Source organism: Myotis myotis, unplaced genomic scaffold, assembly GCF_014108235.1.
Source record: "Myotis myotis isolate mMyoMyo1 unplaced genomic scaffold, mMyoMyo1.p scaffold_m19_p_8, whole genome shotgun sequence".
In the NCBI taxonomy this organism is placed as follows: domain Eukaryota; kingdom Metazoa; phylum Chordata; class Mammalia; order Chiroptera; family Vespertilionidae; genus Myotis; species Myotis myotis.
Window position 1 is genome coordinate 37650997 of NW_023416390.1, and position 11361 is coordinate 37662357.

Genomic DNA, 11361 nt, shown 5'->3' on the forward strand with positions numbered 1-11361 from the left:
TTTGTCTTAACACGTTAAGCGTCCAGCCTGTTTTGTCTTCCGGATGGAAAGTATAGTGTCAGTCATCGGTGACTGACTGGGCACTTAACATGTTCAGAAGGGTCCCCTTCCCCAAACTGCAGAAGCTTCAGACCTTGTTTAACCTGATTATGGGGAATCCTTGAAAATACAACAAGATAGGACTTCCTCAGTGAGCTAGTTCTTATTTCAATGTTCTTATCATCCACTTTTATTAAAAAATAACAAAAAAGTCTTAACAAGGGGGGGCTTATTTTAAACCTAGACACGCTATAACCATGTATACTTGTTGAATTGTTGAAGTATCACTCTATCTGCTGATAAATAGCCACTGCCTCCAGCCCCTGACCACCCTCCACCACCATTTCATCAACCCTGGTTGTTCCCCTGAGACTCACTTGGGCCTCGCATGACCCAGTCCCTAACAAGGTAGCATCTGTCACATCAGGGGGCCCTCCAGGACCCTGGTCCAGTGCTATGGCCACCAGCATCCGTTCTGACTGGTCAATACCTGCTCTAAATGAATTATTAAATATGGTGAACATCACCTGTGTTTAAAAACAATTAAAAAATTCTGTAGTCATAGATCATAGGTAAGAAGACTAAGTGTTTAATAAAATATCTGTGTACAAGAAGTGATCCTATAAAAAAAACCCCAACATCTTTTAGAAATTATTTTTTTTTGGAAATCTGTTTTGGGTCCATTTAATATCTGGTTTATATAGGACTAAGAAAAGTCATGTCATGTAGAAACCAGATCTTAGATTAGTCAAAAAGAATTTGAGGGATACTTTAATAAAAGCTTTAGTTTGTAACTAGGATGGTTCTTAAAATACATTGAAAGAAGGAAGCCAGCTGCTAGCACAAAGGGACGCTACTCAATAATCGCTGTGTAGGCGTTGCTATGAGGGCTAGAAAGGAGACAGTACAGATATTCAACAACTGCTTAAATTTTCACCAAGAAATACATCAGGAAGAGTGCCACACTGAAACTCCATTGAGAGATAATCCACATTTTAGGTTTAGAGAGTTACAAACTCATGGTATTCTCTGCATAACCTGGCAACCTAGAAATGAATAAGTCATTTGGGTCAGATTTAATGCACATGAGTATTGAAAGTAAATGAAAAATGAATTTATGACTAGGTTGCTTAATATGTAGGCTCACTTTAGAATATAAATAATAGCATAACCTTGAAAAAGAATAATCCCACCTTATTATTTTCAGATATTTTTATTTGTGAACTAAAAATAATCTATGGTGATATTGTATTTATAAGTTCAAAGACAATTTGATAAGTTTAATCATTAATAAACATAAAAATAAGCAACAAAACGGACAGGTAAAAGGTACTTTTGGGTAGGAAAAGTGACTCCCATACATTTTCAAGGTAGTTTTATTTGAAGTTTCACAAATGGCTTGAAAACACATGAGGGAAGAGTCAAATCTGCAGATGCCACTAGCTTTAACTCATCTGCCTATTCATTCAGCACTCAAACAAACTTTTTGGGTATGCAATAAATTCCAGGCATTGCATTGCATTATATAGATGAAAGGATGAAGATAACACAGCCCCTGTCCAAAAGGGCACAGTCCCAGTGGTGGAGACAAACAGGTAAATAGATACCTTCATTCAATAGAACATGTAAGAGGTCTGCAGAAATGAATTAGTCACTGTATATAATTATATATCTTTTTGGTGAAAGATGCTGCTTGGCAGAAACTGCAAAGGAGTTTTCAAACCCAAAACAGATTCTCTCCCACAGGTCTGACTCAACAGTAGGGATCGTTTTGTCCTGTGTTAAATGGAACCTCGTCATGCTAGCTTGGAGCTCAGATTCTGAGTCCTTCACTGGTACAACAGTGCAGTGATGGGGATTCTATTTGATCTCTGCCAATCTCTCCCATTTTTCTGGTCCAGCCGTAGTGCTCTTCTGCTCACATTTCTGGGACAAATAATATCTGTTCTCTGATCCTTTAGTAACGAAACAAACTTAACCATAACTGGGTTCAAGTGCACACTTGCCCAGTCTAATCCCTAGGTTTTATCTCAAGTTACACCAGTAGGTGGTAGGGAAGTCAAGTAGAGCCAACTTGTTCATGTTTGCTTAGGGCAGAGATTTGCAAGTACAATGATTTTGGAACTTCTGGGTAAATATCACCTTCTATGTTTATAACAACACTTACACTTCTCACTTATTTTACTTGACTTGTGAAGTCTGTGTACTGCTTTATTTTATTTTTTTAAATATTTTTTATTGATTTCCAAGAGGAAGGGAGAGGGAGAGAGAGATAGAAACATCAATGATGAGAGAGAATCATTGATTGGCTGCCTCCTGCATGCCCCACACTGGGGACTGAGCCTGCAACCCAGGCATGTGCCCTGACCAGGAATGGAACCGTGGCCTCCTGGTTCATAGGTTGATGCTCACTCAACAAAGGGGAAAGGTGAAGCTGGTTGGGTTGTGTATTGTTTTAAATCATATTTTTACTCTCCAGGTTTTAAGCATCAGCATTATAGTTATTATTGTTACAGAATACTGTGCGTGTTGAATTGACTTACTTAAGCTTACCTAAAGCAGACATAGTCTTTATAGTAAAGCAAAATATAACAAAAAAAATCTGAAAACAGAGTTTATATGTATAATATCACTATCTAGGAAGATTTTCTTTCTAGAATAAAAAAATCTGAGAATCTAGTTATCCATTTTCTTTATTTCACTTCTTATTTTGCAAATGACCATATGAAACACCCATGGTCTTTTGTCCAAGTAGGTTCATATAAGTCCCTGCATGTACCAAGGTTAAAGAAAAGGAGACAAAGGTTGGTAAACTTTCTACATTGTGTGGAGGGACTGTAAAATAGTATTTTAAACATACTTTGTACCAAATATCTCCATGAATTATTCTGAAAAACATTTATGTCAAAGGAGCATTTTTGTTTCAGAAGAACTTTGTTTTGTAGGAAGCTTTCTGAGATAACACAGTCCTTTTGTTAAGCATATTTCTTAGTGAAGGAAAGTGTTTCTTTTGTAACCTTTTGTTTCTCTTCTCTTTTGTATACCAAATATTTTCTTGATTTCAGAGTGGCTATTCTATTTGGATGAAGTGCTGAAAATGGTCATGACAAATGAGTCTTCATAGTCTATTTAACCATTATCCTAGGAATAAATATCTGGCAATAAAAATTAGAAGTTATTTTTCTTTTGGTAAATTTTAACATTTAAAAATGTAAAGCTAGGAAATAAAGTTAGCTTGCCTTTAGCTATGGAAATCAATAAATTTGATACATGAAATGTTTGGCAAGGTATGGGGTGTTACCTTGAAGTCCGAAATAATATTTGCTTTTTGAACTCTGATGTGTCATCATAAATTACATTATTGAAAAATCATTTGGTGGGAAGATAGAGGATACTTTTGTATCTTTACAAATCCCCACATAAAAAGAAACACAGTAACTAGATAGTAAAACCAAAAATATTCATGGACAACATTTATAATAAAATTAGGTGACATGATATTCTCTTGAATATCCCAAAAGTAAAATCATCAAATCGTATCTGTTTACTTTGTAGGCCTATCCCAATCTCAATGAATATTATATTATTTTTCTATTGCCGTTGTAATACATAACCACATACTTAGCAGTTTATAACAATTCAAATTTATTAACTCATAGTCTGTAGGTCAAAAGCCTGACTAGAGAGTAGCTTAGCTGTTTCCTGTGACTCAAGCCTCACAAAGCTGAAATCAAAGGTATGTGTTCCCTTCTGGAGGGTGTGGCAGGTGCTGGGAATCTGCTCCCACACTATTTGTTTTGTTGGCAGAATCCAGTTCCTCGCGGTTGTAGGACTGAGGCCCCTATTTCCTTTCCAGTTGCCAGCTGGGGTGGCCTGTATCTCCTGGAGGGCTCCCTCCAGTCCTTGAATCTTGTCATGCTGCCCTGTCTCTTTGTATCTCGTCTTCTGCAGCATCTTTCTGACTAACTTTTTGCTTTGTTCTTCTAATTTTAAGGGTTCAAGCAATTAGGTTGGGCCCATTTCAATAATCCAGGATAATCTCCCTCTTTTAAGGTCCATAACCTTAATCATACCTGCAAAGTCTCTTTAGTAACATACGATATTCACAGGTCCTGGAGAATAAGGTGTGTAAATCGTTGAGGGGATGTTATTCTGCCTACCACATAGATAAGTTTATAAAAGTTTTTATCTTAGGTTCTATTTTTGTAAAGCTTAAACAGGAAGTTATTCTATACTTTTTTGGATCTGAAATTTTTCTGGGGAAATTATCCCAGTCTGCTTTCTGAGGACTTGGGTCTCTTCCTTTAACAGATTCTTAAGCTCCAGCTATTCTTTCTACCTGGTAATAATTAAACATCTCCTTTTGACATCCTTTCTTCAAGAGCAACTAGGCCTGGGTCCATCTCCTTTTCCTATTTATATACATCCAAGCAGCTCTCTAAGATCTCACCCTCTTCTCCTAGGTGAATTTCTTGCTTTCTTCCTGCTATCTTTCATTATTGTGTGTTTGTCAAAGTATATTTTACAGCTAATTCAATCTCTTCTTGTTTTTATGAGCAAATATGATTCTTAAAGACAGAGTGTTCCAGTCACAGTTGTTGTTTTTTTACAAAAAAACTTTATTGTTGAGATTGTTACAGATGTCCCTCTTTTCCCACCAATTGCCTCCCTCCACCCAGTTCCTGCCCCATCCCAAGCATTTGCAACCCTATTGTCTGTGTCCCTAGGTAATGCATATATGTTTATAAGATCTTTGTTTAATCTCTTCTCTCCCCCACTCCCCCTTCTCTCTGAGTATCATCAGTTTGTTCCATTTCCATGCCTCTGAATCTATTTTATTCACCAGTTTATTCTGTTCATTAGATTTCTTATTCATTTGATTTTTAGATTCAATTGTTGATAGGTATGTATCTGTTGCCATTTGTTGTTCATATTTTTGATCTTTTCCTTTTTCTTCTTCTTCCTCTTAAAGAATACCCTTCAACATTTCATATAATACTGGGTTGGTGGTGAGAAACTCCATTAGCTTTTTCTTGTCTGTAAAGCACTTTATCTGACCTTCAATTCTAAATGATAGCTTTGCTGGGTAGAGTAATCTTGGTTGTAGGTCCTTGCTATTTATCACTTTGAATATTTCTTTCCACTCCCTTCTGGCCTGCATAGTTTCTGTTGAGAAATCGGCTGACAGTCATATGGGCATTCCCTTGTAGGTAACTAACTGCTTTTTTTCTTGCTGCTTTTAAGATTCTTTCTTTGTCTTTAGCCCTTGGCATTTTAATTATGATGTGTCTTGATGTGGACCTCTTTGGGTTCCTCTTGTTTGGGACACTTTGTGCTTCCTGGACTTGTAAGTCTATATCTTTCACCAGATAGGGGAAGTTTTCTGTCATTATTTCTTCAAATAGGTTTTCAATATCTTGCTCTCTCTTCTTCTGGCATCCCCATAATTTGTTGGTATGCTTGAAGTTGTCCCAGAGGCTCCTTACACTATCTTCATATTTTTGATTCTTATTTCTTTTTGCTCTTCTGATTGGGTGTTTTTTGCTTCCTCACATTTCAATTCGTTGATTTGATTCTCAGAATCCTCTACTCTACTGTTGAATCCCTCTATATTATTCTTTATTTCAGTCAGTGTATGCTTAATTTCTGACTGGTCCTTTTCCATGTATTTGGCATTCTCACTAAGATCCTTGAAAGTCACTAAGTCCCTTGGAGGTTTCTAGAAGATTCTTTTTTTAAATTTTATTTTTCTGTGAATTTTATTTTATTTTTTATTTATTTATTTTTTTATTGCTTAAAGTATTACAAAGGGTATTACATATGTGTCTTTTTCTTTTCCCCCGCCCTTGACAATACCCTGGCCTCCCCTACCCCCCAGTGTCTTATGTCCATTGGTTATGCTTATATGCATGCATACAAGTCCCTAGGTTGATCTCTTACCCCCCTCCCTCCTGCCCCCCAACCCTCCCCAGCCTTCCCGCTGAAGTTTGACAATCTGTTTGAGGCAGCTCTGCCTCTGTATCTATTATTGTTCAAAAGTTTATAATGGTCTCTATTATCCATGAATGAGTGAGATCATGTGGTATTTTTCCTTCATTGACTGGCTTATTTCACTTAGCACAATGCTCTCCAGTTCCATCCATGCCATTGCAAATGGTAAGAGTTCCTTCTTTTTACAGCAGCATAGTATTCCATCATGTAGATGTACCACAGTTTTCTAATCCATTCATCTACTGATGGGCACTTAGGCTGTTTCCAGATCTTAGCTATGGTGAATTGTGCTGCTATGAACATAGGGGTGCATATATCCTTTCTGATTGGTGTTTCTGGTTTCTTGGGATATATTCCTAGAAGTGGGATCACAGGGTCAAATGGGAGTTCCATTTTTAGTTTCTTGAGGAAACTCCATACTGTCTTCCATAGTGGCTGCACCAGTCTGCATTCCCACCAGCAGTGCACGAGTGTTCCTTTTTCTCCACATCCTCTCCAGCACTTGTCGTTTGTTGATTTGTTGATGATAGCCAGTCTGACAGGTGTGAGATGGTACCTCATTGTTGTTTTGATTTGCATCTCTCGGATGATTAGTGACTTTGAACATGTTTTCATATGTCTCTTGGCTTTCTGAATGTCCTCTTTTGAAAGGTATCTATTTAGGTCCTTTGCCCATTTTTTTGATTGGATTGTTTATCTTCCTTTTGTTAAGTTGTATGAGTTCCCTATAAATTTTGGAGATTAGGCCCTTATCAGATATGACATTGGCAAATATGTTTTCCCACACAGTGGGTTTTCTCATTGTTTTGTTGATGGTTTCTTTTGCTGTGCAGAAGCTTTTTATTTTGATGTAGTCCCATTTGTTCATTTTCTCTTTAGTTTCAAGTGCCTTAGGAGCTGTATCAGTGAAGAAATTGCTTCGGCATATGTCTGAGATTTTATTGCCTTTGGATTCTTTCTAGAAGATTCTTAAGTAACCTATAACTGTGGTTTTGAACTCTATATACAGTGGTTTGCTTTCTTCCATTTATTTAATTTGTGACATGTTTTTTGTCTCTGAATTTTGGCTGCTTCCCTGTGTTTGTTTCTATGTATTGGGTAGAGCTGCTATGTCTTCTTGAGTTGGTAGAGTGGCCTTGTGTAGTAGGTGTCCTATAGGGTCCAGTGGCTCAGCCTCCCCAGTAACCTGGTTGGGAGCTTTAGGTGCACCCCTTTGTGGGCTGTGATCACAGTCTTGTTGTAGTTGAGACTTGATTGCTGTTGGTGTCACTGGGAGGAATTGATCTACATGCCAATTTGCTGTGAGGACTAGCTGCGACTATGGTGGGATAGCTGCTATGCAGGGGACACCCCTATGTAACAGGACTTGCTTCAGTGGGGCTTTGGTGCTCACTGAGTCTGCCCTTTGAGTATGTTGCTTATGGATATGTAGAGTTGTAATCTGGTATGTTCTGATACTGACCACTGCGTACACTGGCTCTTGGGTCTCCAGGGAGGTGCAAATTCAGACACAGCCTGGGGCCACCCAGCAGGAGCTACAGAGAGATCTGCAAATTCCTCCTCTGTATTGGGTTTGGAAGTACCTAGAGGAGGCCTAGCTATGAAGCAAGGCAGGCTGGTGCTGGTGTCGGGTCTTGGGTCTTTTATTGATAGGTTTGGGGCTTCCTGACCCAGCTACAGCTTGGTTGAGATTTTCAAGGACAGGTCATTCAAATGCAAAAGCCACTATAGGCAGCTTGAGTGGGGTTGTAATTGGATGAGGCAGGGTCTTAGGGAATCACCAGGGAAGAGCAAACAGAAATGGCTGCCAGTCAGCCCTAAGACTAGGGAGGTCCCAACACTGGAACAACGATCCCTGTGAGTACCTCTGTTTGGGAGAAAGCTGCCCCCAAGTTCCTGCCCTGATGTCAGACAAATGTGTCCCCTGGAGCTTCACCCTTGTGCTGGAGCTCAGAGGAAGCAGGACCTTATAAATTCAGTTCATGTTGCTGGCCTTTTAAGAGGAACAGCTGGGTCTCCAGCAGCCTCTGTGTCACTAAGCTCCAATCCACACTGGTTTTTACAGCCCGTAGTTATGGGGACTTCTTTTCCCAGCTCTGGGACTCTGGGCTGGGGGTCTGGTGTGGGGCTGGGACCCCTTGCTCCTCTGGGATGATCTCCCTCCCAGTTTAAAAAGTGGCTCACATGGGTGTTGGACCAACTCATTCAGCAGCTCTGCACCTACCAGTCTCAGTGCGCTTTCTTCTTTACTTCTCTAATTGTACGACTTCCATTCAGCCAGCTTTCCAGCAGTTCTGGATGATGGTTGTTCTGTATTTTAGTTGTCATTTTGATGCGGTTGTGGGAAGTGGCAAGAATAGGCATTTACCTATGCCGCCATCTTGGTTCCAAAACCAGATACGATTCTTTTTAATTGCCTACTTCGCTGTTGTAATTTTAATAATTTTCTTGAGTTCTCTTTCAACTAAAGAAGATGACATATTTCCTAATAATAAGGTCACACAGTCTTGGATTATATAATTAACAAATTAGAGCTAATCTGAAATGATTATGTTGTGTGTGTGTGTGTGTGTGTGTGTGTGTATTTGTGCGTGTCTGGTGTTTTCTAGTCTGTTGACAACCATAATGAATATACTTATTAAATATAAGAATCTCTCCTTTTATCTGTCAACAAAGCTAAAGTAAGCTGCCGGGACGCCACAATGTTAGACTCTCATTTAATCTTTCTAAACTATTAAACTTTAAAGCCATCTTCCCTATCACATCAGAAACCATAATATCCAAGTATTGTCTTGATCCTCATATAATAAGCAGTCTATGTTCCTGTGTTTCAGGTTTTTGTGTGTTTTATTTTACTAGTGGTTTGGCCAATATTTAAACTATCTTTTATCCCCATGAGTCCAGAACCAATCGAGACATAGATAAGGGAGCTGACAGGTAGATATCAAGGTATCAGCTTTGTAACAGGTGAAAACTGGATTGGAGACTGTAGTGTAGATGTATTTTCCAAAGCACCTCCCCTGACTTAACCATCCAAGAAGTGGCACATCTAGACAATGACAAGTTAGCATTATTAGTTTCCTATAGGGTGGAGAGCAGTCCAGCGTGTTCCCTTTCTGTTGGCAGGAAGATCCAAAATAGAAAACCCAAAACTTGCTAAGTTAAGCTAACTCAGTTCTTTTCCCAGATACATTTATTAGGTAGTCATTCCTCTTGTAAGGGAAGTGAGTACTGAGGGAGCAGAGAGACATCAGGGAAACATGAGACAAGAGGAATAAGGATGTCTCCTCCTGCCCACCAATTTATAGACAAGGTTCCCTATTGCCCCCCGCCCCCTTACCCCATGTAAGTCAGTGAAAATAGATATCAGAGGGAAGGTAGGGGAGGGTGGGGGTAAGGGAGAGAGATCAACCAACGGACTTGTATGCATGCATATAAGCCTAACCAATGGACACAGACACCAGGGGGGTGAGGGCATGAGTGGGGGTGGGGGTGGGGGGGTAGTGGGGGGATAAGGACACATATATAATACCTTAATCAATAAAGAAAAAAATTTAAAAAAGAGTATATGAGAGGGATTCCCCTATTCCACCTGCCATAGATGCCACACCTCTTGTTACAATCTCCTCTGAGCAGATGCCTTGTAGTTCCTGCACAGACTTCTACTCTCACCAAAGAATTTTTCCTTGGAAGATATAATGGTGGCCAGCCTTTTTCCTGGGGGCATATGACTCTCCCTACAGCCTAAGCAGTCAGCATGCATTAATGGTGTTGCATATAGGTAAGCTTAACTATTGGGTAAAATTTGCTCCAATTTCTCCTGAGATCCAATTTCAACTGAATCTCCTTTTAAGACGGTGCTGTCCCTGGTACTCATAATAGTCTCAGGGATGAGGCCTCTGGGTTACCTTGCTATTTTAGGCTTTTAGATCCTCCCTGGGAGGAATAGAAAGTCCCACCCAGCACACTGCTCAGAGATAGAGAACAGTGTGTGTGGGAGGGGCGGCTGCCTTGACAAATGTATTAATTGCTCTCTTTTCTTTCCTTGCCTCATTCCCTGATCCCCTCTTTCTTTTTCTCAATTGGGTCAGGAATAAAAGCTCTGTCACCCTGCCTAGGGGTATAACTTATCTAAAACATCTCCATGGAGTTTAATTATTTAATGGGATTTGGTCTGTCCTATTTTTGCTTGTATTTTGTGCACAGAAAAGTGTCCCTGGAATATCCAGTCATGGATGGTGACATCTGTCTCTTATCCAGCATAATCATCATTTTACACAGCCCTGACTTATAACTAAAACCAAAATTGAAATATTCTAAAGCCAACTCTTAATTTGACTCATTGAAACTGGTGATGGGAAGATATTTATCAGTCATTCAATGTAAAGGGATCCCATATACAGATATCCCACACTATTTAAATCTCACTGTCCAAATATTTACTTTATATACTTGCAACAACTTTACTCATAATTCACTCTTTGAACTGAAAAACCTGCTATATGCAGACGTTTGTGTACTAGCAAAATCATTTTCATTTGGCAGGACTCGGGAGAGAAGATAAAATAGGCTACATTTTAGATGTTATCCCAAGAGCATACCAGCATGCGTGCTTGTGTTGTTCAGCAAGTTTCCATTGTTGCTATCAGTTTTATTACTTTTTCCTTGAGAGTTCAGTATTAAGTTTCCCAGTGGTTTCCTCAGTAAAGTGCCTGTGGCTACTTTCAACCTGGGTCTAAATTCAATAACAAGTGTTACTAATTTTATTTGAAGTCATAGGGGTAGTTGATTAGCATTTGAAATACTCTACTCGGGTCCAGACTTAGAACCAGCAGTTAGTAAATATTTGAAAGAATCTAGCCAGGAGGGCCCTCTGGAGAGGCACCTGTTACTAGTACTTTTTTTTTTTTTTTAATCTCCATCTCATCAGTAATAGGGGTATCCTAATTATAGCACACGAGATCTTGAAACGATTTTCATAGCTGAAATGAGATTGTTCAAGATATATGGTTGGTTAGCAATATTGCATAGGCACATCTGACTTGCCTAAAAAGAGAATAAATGCCCGGTGAACCAAGCAGTCTTGATCAGTGGTTCTTGATTAGGAGTTATTTCCCAATTTGGCAACGTCAATATCTTTGGTTGTCTCAACTAGAAGGATGGGCTGTTGCTAATATCTGGTCGGTAGATGCTAGAGATGTTGCTGAAAATTCTGTAATGCACAGAATCTTTCCACCTCATCCCCTAAACAAAGAATTATCTGCTCCAAAATATTGGTAGTGTCAAAGCCTAGCCTGGACTCTTCAGGGTGGTGCCCTAGGTCTAGGACTC